The following is a 22,935-nucleotide window of genomic DNA, read 5'->3' on the forward strand; positions in this document are numbered from 1 at the left end:
GAAGGTAAATACACAACCAAAATATCCAAGCTGCAGAGCGGCGTGACCTTCGGGCGACCCTTAGCCTGACCTAACGCTGGTCACTCTCACCAGAAGATTTGTTTATCTTGGGACCTCGAACCTCCCAACCTGAAAGCACCGGGTTGACTCCCAGCTCCAAGGCCTGCCAGTGCTGGCTGCCAGCTCCCATTAGGATCACCCAGTGAGAGGCAGATTTTATTTTTAGTCCCATCCCCACAACCTCACTCCAGGCAAGTGGCCGTGGTGGTGCTAGAAAACCCCTGGCAACTTAAAATGGAGTGTGAGCTCCTTCCCCGGCCTGTGGAGCAGCTGTGGGCATTCTCTTAGGAAACAGCTCCAAGAGGGGCTTTTCCTTTTGTCAGAACTTGGAGGAAATTGTGCCCAAGGGTTTCCACTCTTCTGGCTAGAGAACTGCAGTGTGAACGGGGAAGCAGTTAATGCAGCAGATGCAAAAGCAGAGGGAGATTTTCTCTTACCATAAGATAGCAGAATGCAGGGGGCAGGGGCGGCGGCAGCATGCATCATTTCGGGAATGTCTGCTATCCCAGAACTGAGTGGAAACAACCCATCTGAAATATGCAGAGCCATTATCAGGCCAGGGCTTAAATAAACTTTACCGTCCATTCAGTGATCAACCTCCCTGGGAGCCACCGGCTCCATTCATCACTGTCACCTTTTCAAAGTGACTGTGATGACAGTTCATGATCATTAACTAGTAATGGTGTGCTTTGCATTAACAGGAGGGCACATCAAACGGGCAGGCTCGCAGCTCGAAAGTTAACTAAATTATATAATAAACATTCTCCAGCTAACCATGTACAGATGGTGACAAAAGGTGGGACAAAGTAGCAGGCAGGAGAAAGCGGGGAGTGGGGGGATGCATCAGGAGAAGAAGCATTTTGGTACCTATTGGGTGACTCGCCCCTCTACTCGCCATTAATTTGAAATAACACAATATGGCTCTCCAGCCAGAGGGACCAGACCCGCTTGCTGAAGTTGCAGAAGTTTTGCTGTCAGAAAACTTGCCTTAAGATTTCACAGATCTGCCATGGCCACGGGATTTTTTTCTGCACTTTGTCTTTTTTTTTTTTTTTTTTTTTTTTTTTTTTTTTTTTTTTTTCCTCCTTTCTTTCTTTCTTTCTCTCAAATGGTATTCATTGCGGGCAAAGCTGAGGCGCTCCAGGCACAGTCTGGATGGAAAACGTCGAAAACTGAAAAGAGGAGGATGTGAGGAAGGAGATTTCAAACTTGTCCTTCGTCTCAGAGCGCTGGGGTGGCTCGTAACCACTTCCTACCGGCACAGAGCACCAGGCTCCTGTGCAACCCTAGTGCGTGTTCAGAGCCAGAAATGCCCGTGCTCGAGTGGGCCCACCAGCTCAGCCTGTTGAGGCAAAACAACCTTGTTCAGAGAAAAAGCTTGGGAGGCAAGAGCTCCTAGCACAATTCCCAGTACAATCCCTACTGACTGAGAAGCACAAAAAAAAAAAAAAATCTGATTTTTTCCATCTATTCACTAGCAAAAAAGGAAAACAAAAGCAATAAATCTATTTTATTACAATTTATTATATTATCCTTGTAACCAGATCATTCACACAGAGAAAAATGGTGCCTAGAGTCAGGTTTTTAAGTCCATAATTCAACACTTTAAGGAAATGGGAATATATTTTAAGTGGGACTTCAGCAGTAGCTGCCGGATGCTCAAAGCTTTTGCAAAAGTCCAGCAAAATTCCACTAAATGCACTGCAGCAAAGGGGTCTTCCACCACAGAGTCCAGAAGCCTCTCTACTAAAATGCTTAACTATGGATTTGAAGGGGTTCAGTTTTAGGCACCAATTTTTTAACCATTAATCTTACCGTTTTAAATTAGAGCAGTCACAATCAGGAAAACCTTTGTGTTCCCCATGACTTAGAAATTACAAAAAAATTCATCAGTCAGTGACAGTTGGTCTTCCTTCTCGTCCCCACACCTCAGCCCCTCCAGCAATCTCTCATATTATGTACTTTTCCATTATTTACCCCTCTCTCATATCTATGTCTTCACAGAAAAATGTCCCAGAAAAGGTAGTCTAGGCTCAGCTTTTATCCTAACCTAAACAGATGCTGGAGGGGAGGAGAAGGAAAGAAGATGGCCTGATTTTTGTAGTTCCTCTCCCAACAAGTGCAGTTCTTCAATCTGCACTTGAAGAGCTGACATCCCTCCCTGAAACATTTTTGGACATGTATTTTCAAAAGCAGTCGATTTTTCAATGCTTACATTATCGTGGATTGAAGGGATTGGCTTCCCCTCTGTTCATTCAACTACCTGTTTTCAGGCACCACTGAGCAGGGTGACTTTCCCACTGGTTCACTGTAACTGTGGGAAGTGTCGTTAGAATTGAGATTTTCAAGACACACTTTTAAATCGGGATTATTTGCCATTTGGGAGCATAATTTTGAAAGCATGTGGCTTGACTGTCTGAGGTGCCCAGAGCTCCCACTTGTGTCAGGTTTGTGGGAATTCCACGGGCATTAGGTCACTAGTGCTCCCAAGGATCCAAGAGATCTGCAGAGAGAAGGTCCTGTCCAAGTATCTGAGCAGATAAATTGCATTTCAGACCACAGTCATCTGTTGCTGCCACCTCCCCTGTCCCAGAGGTTGCTGGGCTCTTGCAGGAGGACAGCAGCAGCAGAACTGAGTTCTCCCAGCTCAGAACATCCCCGTTGGCTCCAGCTGCTGATAAAAGGAGGTTGATCTGATACAACCAGCTGTGAACTGCTTTGACTGAGATACAGCCCTGTCTGCCCCTGCGTGAGATGGGTGGAGCAGACACCATTGACTGCCATCTATGTTGCCTGCCAACAATTTAAATAGGGAGGCACAGTTAAGGCAACACATCCCTTCAAGGCTAAGGACATGAGAGAGAACCTTAACTTCTCCTGCGACTGCTCTCTTCTCTTTTAAGCTGCAGGAAAAGAAGTGACAGCGTCCAAACACTAGAAAGCCAGCTAGGACACCCACTGTCTTTCACCCCTCCTCTCACGCTCTGCCAGGATCCCAGCTGGGCTCTGCTGCCTGCCCAGCACAGCATTTCTCCTCAGGATTATGTTGGGACACCAAGTGTATGCTGTCCTACAAGGGAAGAAAGCCCTTCAGAAAACAGATAGAATGAAGACGCTGCATTATTTTCTCAGGAGATTTATATTTCTTGTGGGATGTTGCTTCACAAATCTTTCTGTCTCTCTTTCTTGGTTCTTAAACAATGTTTCTGACAGAAAAGAAAAGCAGAAAACTACAACTGGTTTATGGTTTGTTCTTTTATGCATGCAGATGTTTCACAAATTCTGTAAAATAACAATCCACCCTGGGACATAGTGGGTGAGAGAGGCAACACAGCCAAGGATTTCTGGGTCGTGTTCCTGGTCTCATCTGTTGTCAGCTGTGTCATATCACTTGAGTCACCTCAGGATTACATTGTGTTTCTCTAAGACTGTCTTACAAATGAGATGTTTTGTACTTTAGCACTGACATAGTCTTTCAAGCAGCCCTAGAGGTGATATTGAATAGGAGCTGATGGACTCAAATGTACTCAAAGCAAAAACAAAGAAACAAACAAACAAACAAACAACAGCTACACTATTCTCTAATATTAACCATATGCCCCATACAGGAATGACAGAGGTTTTGCACTTACTCCTGAAGGTCTGTGCTGGGCTAAAGGTTACCATATGCCATAGGAATGCTCTGCAAACACCAACAAGTGGCCATGAAAGCTGAAAATTCAAAGTTACTATACAGTCAGAGGTGGTTAATTGCAGCTTCTACAGCCTGCTTGCCTAGGCATACAGAGCATTCAACCGCTTGGTTACCAGGGATGTTAGCTTTTCTCCTCACACATGACTGAATAATTTTCTACATACCATTCAAAAGAAAATGCAAATAAAAGTGGTTTTCAAATAGAACAAAATTTCTTCTCCAGAGTGGCCTCTGCAAACCTTTATGAGTTCTACAGTGACTGGTCAGGAAGGGAAGATCAAGAGCCATAGCCAAGTGGCTTAGGAAGGAAAGGGAATGGCATTCTAAGCAGGAAAATCAAACCCAGATTGCCAATAACTATTTTTTGGTTATGCTGTAAGGTCTCCATCTATTTTTCAAGCAGTTAACTCCTTTCACACATCTCATGCATCAAGGCACTTTCCTCAGCCTCTGATGTGGGTAAGAGCTTGTGATAAAGGACATTTTATCCTAAACAAAGAGCAAGAATACAGATAAACATCAAGGAACATGGATCCATGAGGGCTACATTTGCAGTGGCAAATGGTGACTGCCATTCTTCAAGGACTGGGAAATCAGGAACTAGCAAAATGGTGCAGGCAAGAACATCAGAAGCATGAATGAGATTGGGATTATAGCATCATATTGTGGGATCCAGCTCTGATCAGTGTAAAGAAGATAGCTGCATTGGTCTGCCAATATCAACTGAATGGAATTGTGTTCAAACTGAGTGATGGGTGACGGGTGTCCATCCCGCAGGCATGGCTCAATCTGCAGAGGAAGATGTTCCTCTGCAGGAATGTGTCTCCTCATGCACAGAAACTAGATGAAAGAACAGGCTGAGATGAGGAATAATAAGCTAAGACACAACAAGAAAGTGCCCCTGAGGCACATATGGATCTTCCTTTGTCACTGCAAGGTGCAAACTCACAGACACGAATTACAGAATAAATGTTGGTGCAAATAGCACCAGAAATCAGTCTGAGATGGAGGTGAAGGCAGAGTGGGAATTAGGACTTTCAACAGTATAATTCAGCCATTCTCCTACAGTCTACATTCAAAAGTAGGTGGTCATTCAGGTTCATAATTTCACCAGAGCCCATTGAAGCACCTCTGCTCCCACCACGTATGCAGCTGAATAATCTGTTGCTAATTGCTGCCCTGGTCTCTTACCGAAGATGCTCAATCCACTGACCTGTTTGGAAACATCTGCCCACACACATTTGACTCCTTCTTTGAAAACAAAAACAGTCCTAAAAAGCCAAGAAAGCTAAAAGTGACAAAGCCATTCACAGCTGGTAGAAGATATGAGAGATATCACTAGTAAAGTGACTTGAGCATGAAAGCCTGACAAATCCAGACAGGAAAAGACAGGGTGCAGGATTCTGATGCTAAGCTTTGCTCTAAAGGTACGACAAGTATAGGAAGGAAAAGAGCAAAGAGGAAAACAGAACGAACCTTATATACTGAAGAGTGAAAGGAAAGTGTTTCCTGACCTGCTCCATTGCAAACCAGACCCGTGCAGCTGGATTCCTACCTCCCACTTTCAGGAAAAGCGCTCCAAACAGAGCAAACGGCAAGCTCAGCTCTGACTAGGAAGCAGGTCTGGTTAACATTATGAAAGGAACTAAATTTCCCTTCCCCCAGCCTCTTCAAGGGCCAGAGATTTGTGTGCAAAATAACTTGAGTTTTTCCCCGTGGTCAAAGACTGGTGTTTTATTTATTTGCGGTCAGTAATGCTGGACTTCTGTCATATTTTGCTGTGGTACTCAATTATTTAATCGAGTCCCAAGGAAACTGGCCAGTGCCTTTGCTTGACAAGGACTACTTTCTGATATTGCACCTGGCCAACAAGATCACTTTTTATTGAGAGAGAATTAAAAGTACAACAAGAAACTGGTTTTTAGCCTGAAGGAAGGGGAGCAGTCAACCCTGCAGTGGTTTGTTATTTTTTTTAACACATTAGACCAATACTGCTGCTTGTGCCACAGAGCACTTGTCTGTATAGATCAAGCGGCTTTTAAATCCTTCTAAGCACCACAGGCCTTGGCAATTTCCCCCATGACCAAAGCCTTAGTCTGCCCAGCCACTGCTTAAGAAAAGCCTTCAGTTTTATCCATTCTGAAAGCCAGGAGTGAAACCCCTCAAACAGCTCCTCATTCCCATGTCCCAGGAGAGGCAGCCCAGCTCCTGCAGCCCCTTGTACTGATAGTCACCCACTGGATTTTAAAGCCTTTCCTCAAGGCAAGGAACCTTAACACTGCTTACCACCAGCCCAGAGCCTTTGTTACTATCCTGCAGATCTGAATCTTGAACATTATTAGGCTTTGAGGATGGAGACTAAACGCAGCAGCACTATAATACCAAGTCCTGCAATTGCAGGGATGAAGACAGTGTGAAAACAGGGACCTCTCCGCCTTCTTAGTGAGAACATTTCAAGACAGCAGCTACTAAGCCTGGGAAAATAAACCAGGGGAACTAGACAAGAGAAAATTATAAACTGTTGAAGTCCTGGAGTACTTCCAGGTATTCAAACAGGTAATAGATTTGTTTAAATAAGTGGAAATAGTTTCAAAACGTCAACTTTACCACATTGTCTAGCTTCTCCTTTCTGGTTCAACTCCAGTCTGGGAGGTTTCTTCATGCATGAGCTCAGAGAAAAGCACCTACTGCAGAAATAAAGCAAAATCTACAGTGTTTCAGCAAGGGGGTTTTCAGCTGGCACATGTCTAATGCTTTCATGATTTCCTGTAGGACAGATAGCTCTGGGGAAACAGTTATATGACTTACTGCCCAAATAGCATCAAAGAGCTATGCACAGGAATAAAAAAGCAAGCTAGATAAATGTGACACTTGTTCCTCTCTTCCCTGCCAGAGTCCTAAAGGCTGTTGGATTCTTGATAAACCAAACATGTATTTTGGCCAAAACTTTACAGCTAATTTCAGTTAGGTAGGTGACACAATAGAGCAAGGCCTAATGACTTTCAAAGCCCATTAATATACAACCATATATACAATACATACACATATATACACTATATATATAATATATATACAATAAATGCATATATACAATATACACATATACACCATATATATACACACATACAAAATACCAATCAACAGGTTCACTAGAAATAAAGAAAGGTAATGATATTTCAGCCAGGATGCAACACATAAGTCTATTTGCTTCTCATGGGAATAAGGGCATTTCAAACCTTTGTGGATGGCCCATTAAACTCCAAACATGGTTCATTTTAAGACTTATTACCTTTTCAATATCCAACATTAATTTGTGGCAAATACACATCTTTCAAAAACTGTTCTTTTTCTCTGCAGCCCTGGCTGGGACAATAACAACACAGTCATGAGGTACAACTTCTGCCTGAAGGTATTTTATAATACAGCTTACAGTTCCTGTAGATGCTGTCCTTGATTCAGAGTTATGGGAAAACAGGGCAGACAATAATTGCTGGATACTCACAAAAATTGTTGCTGGTGAGAAGATGACACAGATGTCCCAATTTTCATCAATGTTCACACACTTCAAGACTATTGCCTTTATTTGTGTAAGTGATAACAAATTGGCTGCAAGATTTAAATCCGTTTGCATTTAGCTCAGCATTCCTGTGGAACCAAACCTTGGGTAAACCAAATTTCACAAACTGAACTTCAACAAAGCCTGAGAAAAATAGACAACAGCATAAAAGGGAAGAACAAGTGGGAGGGAAGGAGAGAGAGCGCGAGACCCAGAGTAAGCAATGTGGTTTGCTAATGGAACAGCCGGAGCTCAGAGAATCTGCTCCAGTGAAAGCTGATGAAAATCTGATTCAGTTCACTCCCCTACTCAGAGAGTGATTCGTTCCTCCATATGCTCCATAAAAAAAGCACTCCTCATGTCAGTAACATGTGGAGACAGCAAATATTTCTCAATAGTGAATGATTCATTGACTTAATAAGCATCTGGCCTAAACATCTGATATATATTTAAAATTCCATCTATTCCCTAAAAAATAGTCCTTTTTTTTTTTTTTTTGAGTGATCAAACCCAAACGATAACAGTAAAAAAAAATGGAATACGATGGTATTTTTTGATGCCATTTGTGATCAGGGGAAAAGCTGTTTACCATTGGTGTGGACCAGACTGGGAGCAATTCCTTGCTAAAACCCTTCAGCTGCTCCTTTCTCAAGGGGAAGAAACTGAACACAACGCACCTGAATCTGGGCAATGAGCGACCAGTGATGCTACTGAGCTCTGCTTCAGCACGGGAGGTGATGATAACATTTCTGTGCAGAGGGCTATTCCCAAAGGCAATTAGTGACTCAGCCTGCCAGGTGCACACCCACTCCAGGAGGACACCGGCTCCTGGCTCCAGCTCCAAGTCACACCCTTCACCACTGGTCCCTATCAGATGACTTTTGCCACACACGGAAACTGGAAAAAGTTACAGATCAATTTATCACTTCAGAGCTGGATCAAGCACCAGCCCTCCAGGCCACTGTGGCTCCAGCCACACATGAATCAACACTTAATATGGCATTAAAGTTCTCTTGTGATTGCTTTTAACTTTTGTGCAGTGTGTGCTTAGGACCGCAGAGTGGGGATTCTTCTGTGCAGCATTTTGTAGGTTGGTTTGAGCTCAGTGTCCAGAGTGACATTCCTCCTCTTCCAGAACATGACACTGTCTCCCTTCACTCATTTCTCCTCTCTCTTCTATCTAGAAACAAAGCAGCCTGAGCACAGGGATGCACAAACATCCCTCTGTGGCATGCAGTACAGTCAGGATATGAAAGACCATGATACAACGGCAACTTGTTATCATTCACTCCTCCAGCAGTTTTACTTATTTTCCTTCCCTGTTTTGGCTGGATTAAGCTTTTCCAACATAACTGGGCCGACTCTGGGTGTCTGGGCTAGATTTAAAGTTCAGTGAGGTTCTTTATTTTCCAGGAAACATTATTTCTTCCTCTCCTTCCACGATTGTTCCCACAGGTTTTAGTTTCTTGTTGTTGGGAATTTTTTTTCCTTTTCTGGGTTTGACCTTTGTCCAGTTGCTTTTTAAACAAGAATCTTGAGGGTCTCACAGCAGGTTTCAACACAGTTGTGCTTCCAGTCTGGAAGGGAATTTAGCTGGGCAGATTGGAAGTCTCAGAGCTGGAAGCTTGGGCTCAAACACTGTTCAGTCACCTTACTCCACTCAGAGATTTACACCTCCCAACAGACTGTACAGGGGCTGCTGCTCTCATTAACTCAAAGAGTTCATTCCTGCCCCTGCCTACCACAAGCAAGGATGGCTATAAGAAATTTAAGGCAGCATACTGAAGCAGGAATACCTTCGTTCAGGGCTTTTCATGTAAACTACATATAAATCTCTCTGTGTGTAGGTGTGTGTGTGTGCATAAAACAATATAGAAAGAAAATCCATTGTCTCCCTTCATCACTTCCCACATCCACATGAGTCTCTTCTCCACCACCAGGTTAAGCAGTTACCATCTAGAAAATTGAATACGTTTATTCTACGATGACTAATACCACTGTATTGGCAGAGAAGACAAGACCTAGGACAGTGTAATTTGACCTAAAACCTCTGGATCTTTTCTGTCTTTCCAGCACAGTTTGTTTGGCTGAGGACTGCCCTCCTTTCCTAAGCATCCCTCAAACTAGGCCAGTATTATAATGAATATTGCCCTCCCTGCTGCTGGCTCAATCATCTGTCTTTGCCAATCTAACGGTGCACATACTAAACACTTACACACTGACGGGGTTTTCTAAGCTGCTCATCTTGGAAGGCTCATCCAGAATCTCACAGCTCAAACTGTGGGAATCTCCTCTTAAACCTGCAGCCTATATTCTTAAATCTACACTTAATTGTTCTCCCTACTATCTTATACTTGTGTATACTCCTTATAGTCACTGCCCTCAGTTCCAGTTCCGCTTCTTTGCACCTTTCCCATTCTGTGGCTTGTGAGTGAAGCTGGTTTGCCCCCTCACAAGACAGGGTTTTCAGCCTCCTGGTTGTTCTGCAAGCCCTGTGCTGCACATACCTTCAGCGTGGTCTGTTTCTTTTTTCTAGTTCTTCCTACAAAGGCAGTTGCCCACAACCATAGGCAGCATTTCACACGAGGTCTCTCCTCAGCACCTGGCTCAACAGTATGGCTACAATGCTCCCCTCTTCTCTGGAAAGGGTTGTACTGCATCCAACTTGCACTTCCTGTGACTCACTGCAGCACTCTGGTTTTCACCCTCTCGGAACCCTCTGGCTCCAGTTCATTGCCAAAATGTTTGTTATTTCCTAAATGCGATGAGATCTTATCTTCTGCAGCATTACATTTCACACCTCTTCTGCTGTGTGATTATTCCTTTCGCCTTGTGGAGATCCAAATTCCACTCTTTATGTAGAATGCTTCCCAACTCCAGGTCATCAGCATACTCCTACACTGACACTTGGTGAAAATATCAATGTAAGTTAGTTTCCAAATTTAATTTTAGGAAACTCTGCCAAGAAAACTACCTCAAATCAATTATTTCTTTTTACCAGGTAAGTCACTTAAATTTGTTGTCTGTTAACCACACATTGAATTGTCAGTGTTTGAGAATAGTTTGAGCCAGAGTTCAAAAAAATCATGACAAATAATTTAACATGTGGGTTTTTCTTAGCTTTGTGAGACTGAAATGGAGATGAAAAAAGGTTTTCCTCCAACTCTTCAGTTGGTGATACATGTGCTAGCTCTGCCTTCATTAAGCAAAGCAAAAGAAAATAGGCACTCTTAATTCCAGCGAGCTGTGGTAAAAATCCATGTTAAAAAAATAATAAAACTTTTAGGTCTTTATGAGCTAGTAGGTTTTAAGTTCTAATAACCCCTTCCCCACAATCTTTAATTTTATCTGCTGCAGCATCCCTTACTTGGCTAGACTCTCCTTGGAGTTGATGCTGCATTAACACTCCTCTCCTGGCAGTGAGGAGGAAGCCTCAGATCTGCAACATCAAGCCAAGATTCTCCAAGTCTTTCACACAGCCTCTCTGGTATGTTTGGTCCATGACTGCTTCTGCCTTCCTCTCTAAAGAATCCCTTAAATACAAGTGACATGAATTGCTTTGCCAGACGCCTGATACGATTTCTCTTGGGAAAAACACGTGTTGGTGTTAATCTCGCGTGACATTGGGAGATTACAAGTACATTTCCTCCAGGGATAACAAAATAGAAATCATCCTGATTTTCCTATTCCGTGCTTATATAAAGCTGATTACAAGGAAGAGAGAACCCCACAGGTCTCTTGTCTACCAAAATATTTAGTTCAATACTCATTCTGAATCAAATTGCCCTGAATTTGTGCCTATGATTCTACAGCTATGAATTGTCCATGTTTTCTTCATTCCCAAAGAGGGTCATGGGTTTGTAGACATGTTACTGAACAAATACAGCTAAAAAATCTTATTTCCATCTCTTTGGATCAGATCTTATTCTGGAGACTAATACAGAAGAAAAGGCAACCCCCCCCCCAAAAAAAAACCAAACCAAAAACCACCACCCCCCCCCAAAAAAAAAAAAAAAAAAAAAAAAAAAAAAAAAAAAAACAAACCCAAGTGGTAGGAAAGAACAAGAAGCTGCAGCAGCTGAGGACAAAACTCCAAGGCAGGACTTATTCAACATGACCACAAGCAATTCTGTAATACTTATAAAAACTGCATGAATGCCAGGCAAGGCAAAGACACACACAACCTTTCAATCAACTCATTGGTACCACTCCACCTCCCTGGGAACCCACCACACCACACTGGGAGCTTCAAGCTCCCAGTCCCATCAAGGCAATGTTGGGGACAAGGGACCCTTCTCCTTTCCAAATGGTTTTCCATGATGGCCTCATCAGCCAGGAGCAGGCCACTGAAATGGGCACACGTACTCCCTGCCGCCAGTATCCATTAACAAGGGCTTGACATGCTTGCAAAGTGAGGAAAACTGGGGTGACTGAACATCAGTGAGCTCAGCATCCTTTCTTGGGGGTGCCCAGTGCCTTTGAAGATCAAGCCCTCGGGTACTCGCTACGTGAAGACATGAATAGACCTTTCTCTCTGCCCTCACTGGAGACACTGGTAGCATTGTTAGAGCACAAGCACAACCAAGTCTAAACTGGCTGAAAATTTGGCTGGCCTTTTTGCTTCAGCGTGATCAAATGGCAGTATTGCTCACCGAGTGTGAAGGGCATGAAAGGATTAGCCGCCCTCCCCCAGCAAGCAGGTGAGCTCAAACCCTTTCCAATTCACTACATGTCAGTTTACAAGTAAAACATAAGGTATAAATGCAGCTATTGTTAAGGTGAAGCAGCCATCCTGGCTGGGGAGTAAGATTAGCAATTTACCCTTTGTAAAAGGATTAGCACAGCCCTATTGTTTCAGTGTTTATTTATCAATTTGCATTTTTAAAAGGGGGTATATATCTGATGAGGGCCCACGTTCTCCATGTACCCCGGGCCACACCATTGCCTTCCAACTCCCCATTGACAGAACTTACCAGAGCATTTTATAGACCAGAAATTGAGGAGAAACCAAAACTTTGTCACTGCTGCTGCTCACACAGCATTTTGTTGGGCCAGCAGGCATTCCTCCATCTTTCAGCTGAGAGCAAGAGCTGGGTGCTGCCAGCCATGCAAATCAAACACCAGAACTGGCTTCTCACTTTTCCTCAGAGACCTGAGCTGAATGCAAAGATGTTTACAGCCCATTCACCACAGTTTCTAAGGGCATGGAAACCTGTGCCAGGTTCTTCCCTCACATGGATTGCAGGCACCAAAGCAATGAAGCACCTCTGTAATTAGCGCTGATTCCACACTTTCGGTCTTCAAAGCCCCTCAAATAATTCGTATAGCTTCGACTAGGCTCACAAAAGCCTGTATTTTTCACTGGCAAGGGTAGTGAAGAAATAACTCTGTCCATTAAGCACTGAGGTTAGCATCAAACATCATTTCTTGGCATCCCAACATCTCCAATGGGTCCTCAACTTCAGCTGTGTTGGGCGCTTACAGAGTCTTTGGGAGCCTTGTAAAGGAGCCTTTATTGCTGCAAGGACGGGTTCAGTCTCCACGTGCCGCAGGGACTCCTCGCTGGAGTTCAAGTTGAGGGAAGAGGTTTCACACAGAGCCGTTCGCAGCACGGCAGAGGGGGAACGCTACTCACCCAGCCAGCTCCGCCAGGAGCACTGACTGGCCATTTGGCAGACAACAGCTGCTCACCCGGATTAGGTAAAAATTCCCTCGTTAGAGGGAACAGGGGTGTTTGGGAAGGTAAGTGAGAGAGCAGATTTTTTAATTAAAGTGACGCCAGTGCATTTGCACTCTGGCGCAGCCCCACACCCCGCTTTTCCATAAGACAGCGATTTAGGAAGCTATTCTTTTAGACCATAAAATTAGTTTGAAAGACGAACAAGCATCCAGCTGTGCTAAATTATTTTCCTGCTCCCTCAGGACCCAGCAGCAAACCACAGCATGTATTTTACAGGCGTATGATTTATTTATATGGACTAATATACAGGTATTGATTTTGACCCGTAAACCCCCTCTGTGGCTGGGGGCCTACATCCCAAAGCCTTCTCCCAGCCCAGGCTCCACCACCACAGCTGTGCAGGAGCAGGATCCCCATTTGTGAGAGAGGGAGAAGAAACCGCATGGTGTTTTCTGGCTTTTTGTAACTCCTTCCTCACATCCATTTCTTTTTCTTTTCCCAAACAATTCTAGTCTGTTGATCAAGCATCTAACACAGGCAATTCATTTTTCCTGGTCATGGGGGAAATGAGGAGGTTCCAGTGGGAGCTGTTAAGATCTTAAAATACTCTCTGTGCTGCTGGCTTATTACAGATACTCTGATTCATGGTTGAAAAGAGAGGCCACAAGCGGACTCGATTAAAGACATGAATTTTGGAATCATTAAGGAGCACATAAGGCAGGCAACAGATACTCTGCCCTGAGGATCATGTGCAAATGTAAAATAAAGTAAAATAAAATTAAATTAAATACACACAAAAGGAAGGGAGAGAATGTAAGGGACAGGCCCTGTCCCACAGGGCTTAAAATTTACATTTAGATTAGCACAAGTAGAAGCAACATTGCAGGGAAGGGGGGTGAATGTTACAACAACAAAACTTTGTGGCTGGCCTCCATTGTAATTTCACTAATTAGAAAAAATGATGTTTCTAGTCAATAAATCAGTGCTATCGACATTTCCATGAATTTGAGCGTGGTACACAAATACCTGTGGGATAAACTCTTTGATTGGATTTAGCCATTCTACTCTCTAGAGTAATGGTTTTAAATCATTAGCCTTTGAGGTCTGCTTTGAAGATAAATGAAACGTACCTCAAGAAGAAACATTCCTAAACCTACATTCACTGTATATCCCTGAGTAATGCTGGTGGGCACAACAGAACAAATCACATGATACTGTAAGCAATTGCTCCAGAATGACACATGGAGAGGATTGCTTGCTCTTTTTGCTCAACTGAGAAAGTAATTAACCACATCCTCATGGACAGCGGCTGGCAGTCTTCCAGTGCATGGAGCTACTGATCTCTCCACAGGAGCTGGATTAACCAGGCTGACCGCTGGTGAGCACTCAGGTGTCTGTAAACACTGACATACATACAGATGCCTCAACTTAAGAGCAAGTCTCCTCAACAGACCTGCAGAGCCCTCAATCATCTTTTAGGCTGGACTGGCGTGGCTGCTAGCAATTAATATCTAATCATACCTCAGTACAGCACCAGCCCACAGACATTCATCAATCACCAGGTGCCATGGTTACGGCACAACACATGGCAGCAAAGCCATGGCACCACTGGCACCATCACCGTCCTTTATCGGCGCTGCACACACCAACTCCCTTCACAAGGCAGCAGCGTGCTCTGGGGAGGCGGTGGCACTGGCAAACATGATTATTCATGGCTCTTCCCAAAACCGGGCCCTCTCCTGCTCCGGATTTACCAAGATTCCACTCTCAGTATAGAAGCAGAGAAGTGACTGTGACTCTCTGATACTTCTTGACACTCGTCCAAAGGCTGCTGATACCAGCCTAAGATCTGTGAAGACAACTGCTGATGCCAAGAACTGTACTTTAGTTTTTGTTCAGCTCAATGTTTAAGGTTGGATAGTATAGGTGAACTACGACGAGGCATGGCTGAAACGAGCACTGTGTGGATACAACTGAATATATTGCCGTATCCAAAAAGAAGAGAAGGGAAAAGCCAATTACTCTGTGCTGAGAACGCTTTCCCATTCAGCTGGCTAGAAACAGACCTGGGATCTCTAGGTACTGTTAATATTTGAGCCACTTTATTTTTCTAGACCAAATTATCCCCCGATCTTCAGCCTAATATTCTGTTGTCATGAGCTTTCTGGATTTAAATGAGGAAACAGAAAGCAATATACATTTGAAGCCAGACAAGCTTTTGGTTGGCAACCGTGTTCTGGTAATTTAGCATGGCAGCATGTGTCTGGGGTGAGACTTCAGCTTCCAAAGGTACCTTTCAACGCCATGCTTCAAATTCCTCTTCCTCACCCTGCTGAAAGTGCTTACTGAGTGAAGGTGCTTTCCTGAACCCAGCGACTGGCTGCAATCATGACACTTTATATCTTAGCTTCAGGAACATCAAAAGGCAAAACAATTATGATTTTAGAGTGCCCACAGTCAACTGTATGAAGTCAAACAAAGGTTTAACAACACATTCTAGTTTTAAGGCAAGTTTCAAAAAATACTGTACTACTGGATGACCACAGAGTATTCCATGGTCAAGGCTAAATGGACAGCACTGTACCAGGCAAATATTCTAGAGAATATTGTGACTACAGTTTAAAGGCAAACAGATAGAGTGAATTGATAAGGCAGAGGTCAACAAGTGGTTCTGATATAAAACATTTTAAAAAATAGCAGACCCAGATCATGGTACAGTAACTTTTATTGCAGAGATCAGTAGGCCAGCACAGCTATTCATAAGTACTGTACATACAAGAGTGCCTCATGCTTATGCCAGCCTGCACAGGGCTAAAATGGAAGCATATAACCAATTAGTGTTAATAGGCAAACAATCATTAGAAGTGCTAACAAGTGATGGTGGAGAGGCTCTGTTTTCATTTTATTACTGATCTCTAGTAAGTGTTATTATCCTCATAGAATAACATTCTATTATGAAATGCACATGCACAGCATTAAAGCCTTTGATAGTCCAATGCTTGCCAGCGGCAGCGAAACTGTAAACAAAGAGAAAGAATAATTTCTGAAATGCCAGCAACCATTAGTATTCACAAAATTCAGAGGATGCACAGAGCCAATATGCTAAAGTGTAAATAACAGGAATTCCCTATGACCTGAGGATCTTCGGAATCACCTGAATATTAAGTTTCTTCCCATTTTTTAAAAGAGCCTAAACACACATGCTTAATCTCAATTGATTTGTGCCTGAACTAGGGTCTTGAGTCTGTTACATATTTTCAAATCTTTTTAGCCAATAGAATCCCCTAACATTTTTCTCTTTTATTACACAGCAAGCAGCTGCAGCTAATCATATTTCATTATGGTTTTGTATATGTTTTTGTTTTAAAATAAATTCTACTTAACCAACAAAAATGCAACTGAGCAACTTCTGCTCACTGTAGAAAAAGATTTTTCTGAAGACTGGCAGAATTGGACATCACATCAGATACAATTAAGACAATGTATTTGTTTTAAATATTAGCTAGGAGGACATGGGTTGAGGGAAGAAAAAAAAAACCACCTTGAAATGAAGAAGTTTAAAGGACAAGACAGACTTTATCCTTGCTTCCTTTCTATTACTGTTCACAGAGAGATGACCTGAAAATTATGGATGCATTTTATATGACTACCTATTTATTGTAACCATTTCTTCAGCTTTGACATACAACCAGAACAATAAGTGAACAAGGCTTACATTTCTGTTTTGGAAATATGCAGTCTCCATGCACCAGGAAAAGTCTCAATGGGAACTCAACCTACAACATCCTGTATCATAACTCAGTAACACCAAGTCCCTCCCAAGCCACCATCAGCACCAACACAACAAAGCAGGGAAGTGCACACAAGTCACTTTACTGCCCTGCATAGGCTACATTTAGGAAACTTTACTGAGCTATTAAATTACCAATTATGACAGTATAAGATATTAAATACAGATAGGGTTGTGTCAACCAAGCTACTAAATCTGGGCTTTGGACTTTTAAAATTCTTCCCGGCAGAAATATTGGGGGTACTCAAGTAAGCATTACACATTTCCTTCCAACAATCACCTCTTTCTTCAGAAGATACCTAAAATTCAGTGAAGAAAGAAAAAAAAAAAAAAAAGAAAAACGTAACACAGCAAAGTCCTACTGGGGAATAGGGTTTTAATGAACACACAAAGCAACTAGGTGACATCTTTATCAGCCCTCATAAACCTTGATTGAATACACAGTGATAAGGCCTGTTTAAACTGTCATCCTCACGATAACACAGGCAGAGACAACGCGGGCCTTAGCAACGACCTGTGTGAGGGAGCCCCTTCCCAAAGAGGCCACCCTTCCCACTGCTAGGCAATGTCTGTGAACAGTCCACAGCCTGGATGGCTGCCTGGCCTGTGCCATGCTGGGAGGCAGAGGGCTGGGGGCTGCCCAGGATGGTACAACCATCTCTTCTCCCAGCAGCAGCTTGGAAGAGCTTGTCTGGCTTTGGGGATGGCCACCTCTCTGGGGAAGATGGGTGCTTTGAGTCAGAGTGACCTTTAGCACTCAGATCTGCAAACACCAAGAATTCCATGTAAGTGGTTTTAAAGAATTCAAGGAAAGGCTTTTTGGGGTTCTTTGGTGTTTGTTTTTGGTTGTTTTGTTGTTGGGGTGTTTTTTTAAACCACCATCATCTGTGTGGTGCATAACTGCATTCAGCACTAGGAAGCAAGTCAGTATTTGGGGCCAGCACAGCTATGGAAGTTGCAAATGACACAACTTCTATCATAAGATTGGCCTTGGCCATCCAGGATACTTTTTTTTTCCTTTTTTTTAATCAGTATTTCAAACCTTTAAGCAACTCCAAGAAACATCTATGCAAATTGCCAGCTAATTAGTAAGCTAGGATTTAGTTGTTCTTCTGCAATTATTTCTAACTTAAAGAAAATACAACCTACATGTGAACTTTTATTCTTTCTCCCCAAAATCGTTCTTCCCTCACTGCAATGCTTGCAGTGACACCCACTGGCTGTGGGAGGTGGAGTTCCAGAGAGCACTCACAAAAATGCTTCAGTGCACTGACAAGATCACAGAGACAACCTCAAAGAAAAGTTGCCACCCAAAAGCTGGCATTTTGTCAGTTCACTTAACGTTATAATTCAGTACCTGTATTGAATAAAGCTCTTTCTCATTAACACTTTAATAAGGAAATAATGATCAACAGTTACTTGTTAAGTATAATAAAACACATATTTGTATGTAATTATTAGTTAATTAATAACTCCTATTGCTTGGGTGGTGGAAGGTATTAGTTCATTTTATGCCTATTTGCTCTGTGGCAAGATTGAAGCAGCATTAGTACCTGGTTTCAGTTTTTCATCAGGAAGAGACTGAACTGAGCTGGTACACCACTGTGTGACCAGCTGGCGGGAGGAGGCATCTTACCTACTCAGGAACTCCTTTAGGCTGTTGTAGGATTCCCTGCATACACCAGCCGATTTCTTTTCGTGCCCCCAAGCAGTAATTTCTCATTTCACACTTAAGAAAGAGAGGAAATGCAAAACTAAGTGACTTGTGTAAAGACTCACAAGAAAAATATGGAAACCAAATCTAACAAATCACAATCTAATGGCCTCAGTTAGAGGATAACTTGTTTCTTCAACTGTATTAGAGAAGCTTCTCTATAATATATACACATAAGTTCTTAATGTTTAAACAAAATTATCCAAGTTCAAGCTGAAACACAAATAAATCACTCCGATTACACAAGGTATTTACCAGAAGTAAAGGCTAAGTTTTAATTTAACTACACATGATGGCTTGGAATGGATCAAGGGAAATTTCAGAAATACTTAGAATAAAAAATTAGAAAAAAAAGAGACCTACGTTTTGACTGCTTCATGGCACGAGCCAGGAGCAAATGGCTCCTGGCTGTGAGCATGCAAGGTGTGTTTGCTGACTTATTCAGATAAAAAATATTTTAGTCACCCTTGTGTTATTTCCCGCATATACAGCACTAATGTTTTCTCCAGAGAGTCAGAAGCACAACTATTACATTCATGGAAAACACATTTATACGGGACTTCCCGCAGAGCTGAAAAAAAAAAAAAGCTTTCCAATGCCTTCCCAGCCAAACTTCCTCCTAAAGTGAAAAATCCTTCCCTTTGATAAGAAAGCTGTGTCAGACCACATTTCTGTCTCTGACAAAAGAACTGCTCTCCCTTGGCTTGCTCCAGTTTTGGCAGCTGTGCTCAGCAGAACCAGGCTACTCTTCCCAGCCAGTCACCACGCTTAGCAGAGACACCACTTTATCTTTCCTGAACAATAAAACAAAAATGAACTATGCACAAGCAAGCAGTAACTGTGGGTAACACTGCCCACAGCTCCAAGGCAGGCAGTTCTCTGGGTTAGAAATTCCATCAATAACGTAACACATCATTAAAGACCTCTCTGTCCTCCCCCCTCTCCCTTTTTTTTCTGCCTGCCCACATTCAAAGCTATCTAAGGAGATGTTCAGTGCTGTTCACAGCAAAACAAGCCACACTTCTTAGCTTCCTTCGCTCTTTCCATATCAGGAGGAAGCAAATTCATAAAGCTCAGGGAAGGACACTTTTCACGCAAACACAGAAAGCTGGTGCCTCATAGATTCTCTTGTTCCTAATTCACTGACAGCCAATCCACAGATACATAAGCAAACTTGTTCTAGAGTTTTGGACTCAGAGTAGCAAGCACAACCCAATGCTCTATGTCCAGGTTCCCTAGGGTACCTACTGACCTCATCTCAGGCTACCTACCCTTCCAGAAAAGCCAGATGTACCAACTCATGAAAAATACTGTTACCATGGATGCAGTGCACTTCTGCTCTCACTGCTAGCTCCCGTGGACACAGCACTGTGCCATGAAGATGCCTGAATCTCTATCGACCCTTCAGACACTGCAGGTCACACAGCATTTAGCATTCAGCTATGACAGGGAAGAGCTTAACCTAGGATGTGCTAAGCCCTTCCTTATCTTCCCTAGAAAAACCTGCCAGCTCCAGGCCATCTCTATTAATATTCCTATGAGCAGAGCTGGCTAGCTTAGTGTTTAAGAACCTGAACCTCATAAAACAACCAATTTTAGGCAAACAGGCCTAATTTTGTAGGAAAGGACAGGACAAATCCAAGAATTCCAGGCACAGCAATGATGTACCCGTTGACTTCCTCTCAAAATTAAATGCCACATGAAAAAAAAAAAAAAAAAAAAGAAAGAAAAGAAAAAAAAGAAGGCATCTCAACACTTGATAATTGAAGATGGTCGGAAAGAAAAAGATCAGACCAAATCAACATTAAATTCCTTTCCCTGTCCTGGAAAGTTACAGAGGATAACACTAGCTCTCCCATAACCCCACAAATGCATACTCACATCCTTGGAAGAATGTTCTGGGGAGAGGTAATATGACGGTCAGGAACAGTTGGAACAGACATATGGGATATATGTTTGATTTTGGCAAATTCAGATGGCAAGTAGGAATTGTGGCAGCATTTTTGGCTAAATGAAAATTGGCAAGAGAAATGAAAAACCAGCCACAGCTGCCATCCGTTAGAGGGCGAGAACAAAAAAAAACCAAAACAAACCAAGAGCCAACCAACCAAACAAAACAAAGGATAACTCTTCTGAAACACTCCTACTAGTTGCTTTTTTTCTTTCCTGAGGACTATTTGACTACATCCTCATCGTTAAGAAACTCCTACAAAAGTCAGTGACTAAGCTTTCCTGGAGTGCTCAACAAGTGCTTGCCAAATCTTGGTGTCACCATTTGATTCAGCATAGCAGATAAAGCCTAAAATTAAATGTCTGGTATCCCAATCTTGTTAATAAAGATCTGCTTTTCAAATCTATTTCATTTCCATGCCACTTACCAATAAAGCAATGTCAGCTCAGGACAAGCAGATGCCCAGAGGGCTTGGCCCACTCAGCCCTACTTGGCTGCAACACTTTAAAAGTGTAAGTGGCTCCCAACTTCTGCTTGCTGCAGGGCAAGCACCTCACACAGCTCATTACTGAGCAGCTGATTTGCAGCAGCTCCTTTATGCTGCTGCCTGGGTGCAGACAGCCAGAGTACACAGAAAATCCAAGTCAAGATCACTTACTCCTTTACATCCACTGTGTGTGCCATGGGAGAAGAGCTGTGTTAAATAGAACAGCGGATCCTCAACTTTTTGCACCAGGGACTGGCTCGTCTTCCTTCCCATGTCTTCCTTCTCCATTGGTGGAATAGTTTCAATATAAGACATATTCCTCCAGGGAGATTTGGTGTGCAGGGACCTATCCACGGTGGTGGGACATGCAGGACATGGCAGGGTTACAGCAGGACCCAATGTATCCATGTTACAGGCTCTTCAGAGAGGGTACAGAAGAATTTTAAACTCAATTTTAGTAGATCACTCTTCCCTCTGTCAAATTTGCCACCTGAGTTTCCCACCTCACAAACTCCAGAAGAACTAAGCCTATGACTGTATTTTAGCTTTAGGCTTCCCCATGCCCTTACTCTAAAACTTTTCTATCTCAACAAAGAAAGTGTTGTGCTTCCAGACTCCATCTCCTCTACATGAAATGGGGGGAGAATGCAGTTTCAGAGGACAACAACATCAAGACTTCCTCAGCCTTACACAAAGTCAGAATCACCTGACCAAAACTCAAGACCAATATAATTAGTGTTTAAAGTTCCATGTGCTATAAATCAGAAAAACAGACAAAAAACTTGAGCATGATGTGGCTGTGCCACAAACAGCTTAACTAGGGCCTCTGTGTTAGGAAAAGCCAGCCACCCTGTCTGGATAGGCCTGAAGCTATCTTTATTTTACAGGTCTTATCACAGAAGAAGAAGAGAGGAAGAATAATAGTATTCTATTTCAAAGCCAACAATCTATGGCCATTGGGAAATAAATGCTATGTAATTGCCATTTAGTTTATATAGCTTTCATACAGATCATGATACTTTACAACTGTAAGGCATATACACAGTAGGGGTTATGAAATCTCAGCAGAAAAGTATTACCTGGAACGTGGTTTCAGATTTACTTTATTTAAAGAGATGGAATTCTTCTCCTAATTCTTTATGGAGGCAGCAAAAAGTCCAAACCCCCTTCTCTTTGCAAGCAATCCTACTGAACTTCCTCCAGGCAATGTAAGTGCACAAGACACTAGATGGAAGTTTCTCTCTTCTAGTTGTCTCTAAGTTTCTTTTAAAAGAAACTCTTTAGCTGTCACCAAAAACCAAACCCAGGATACAGTAAGAAGGAAAACTACAGGTGGCCGATAGGACAAAAAGGCATCACCAAAGTCAAACAACCTTGAAACATTTACTTGTTTGTGAATTTCCTCATTCGGTTGAGATCAGAAGTGCCCCTAACCTTTCCTCAGGTGGTAGACAGAATCTCTTTCTTGTGCCACCAATGGGAAAAAAAAAGGGATATCAATAAATTAATGTGAAATTATGCCAAGACCAGGAATTCCTCCTGTCAGTACACGAAATTCAGAGTGGAGTTAGGGACATGAGGACAGGGCTTCACTATGCTTATGCCAACCTCAAGTGCAAAAGAAAACAGGAGGATGTTCAGAAAGGACATACCAAGAAGGAATGGACACAGTTCTGCTATCAAAAATAAAAACAAAGAAAGAATTGAAATGGAGGATTTCAGTAGCAGGGACAGAAGCACTTAGGACATAAATACAAACCCCACAACAGCTGTGACAGAAAATAACAAGACTTGCAAACACGAAGGTAAGGAAGTCCCCTCATTAAATTCAACACACATAAGAACCTGTGCCTGAATGACAACGACCATCTCAAGATTTGTGAAACATGACTTTGCTACAAAGGGATGGAAATTTTTGTTGAAGGAATAGCCCTCTGGTCTGTTCAGCCTCTTGGGAGAAAGATTATTAGTTACTTCAAACTTCTGGCCTTCAAGTAACTTGC

This window comes from Chamaea fasciata, unplaced genomic scaffold, assembly GCF_029207755.1.
Source record: "Chamaea fasciata isolate MVZ Bird 193981 ecotype frontalis unplaced genomic scaffold, bChaFas1.0.hap1 SCAF_1, whole genome shotgun sequence".
NCBI lineage: Eukaryota > Metazoa > Chordata > Aves > Passeriformes > Sylviidae > Chamaea > Chamaea fasciata.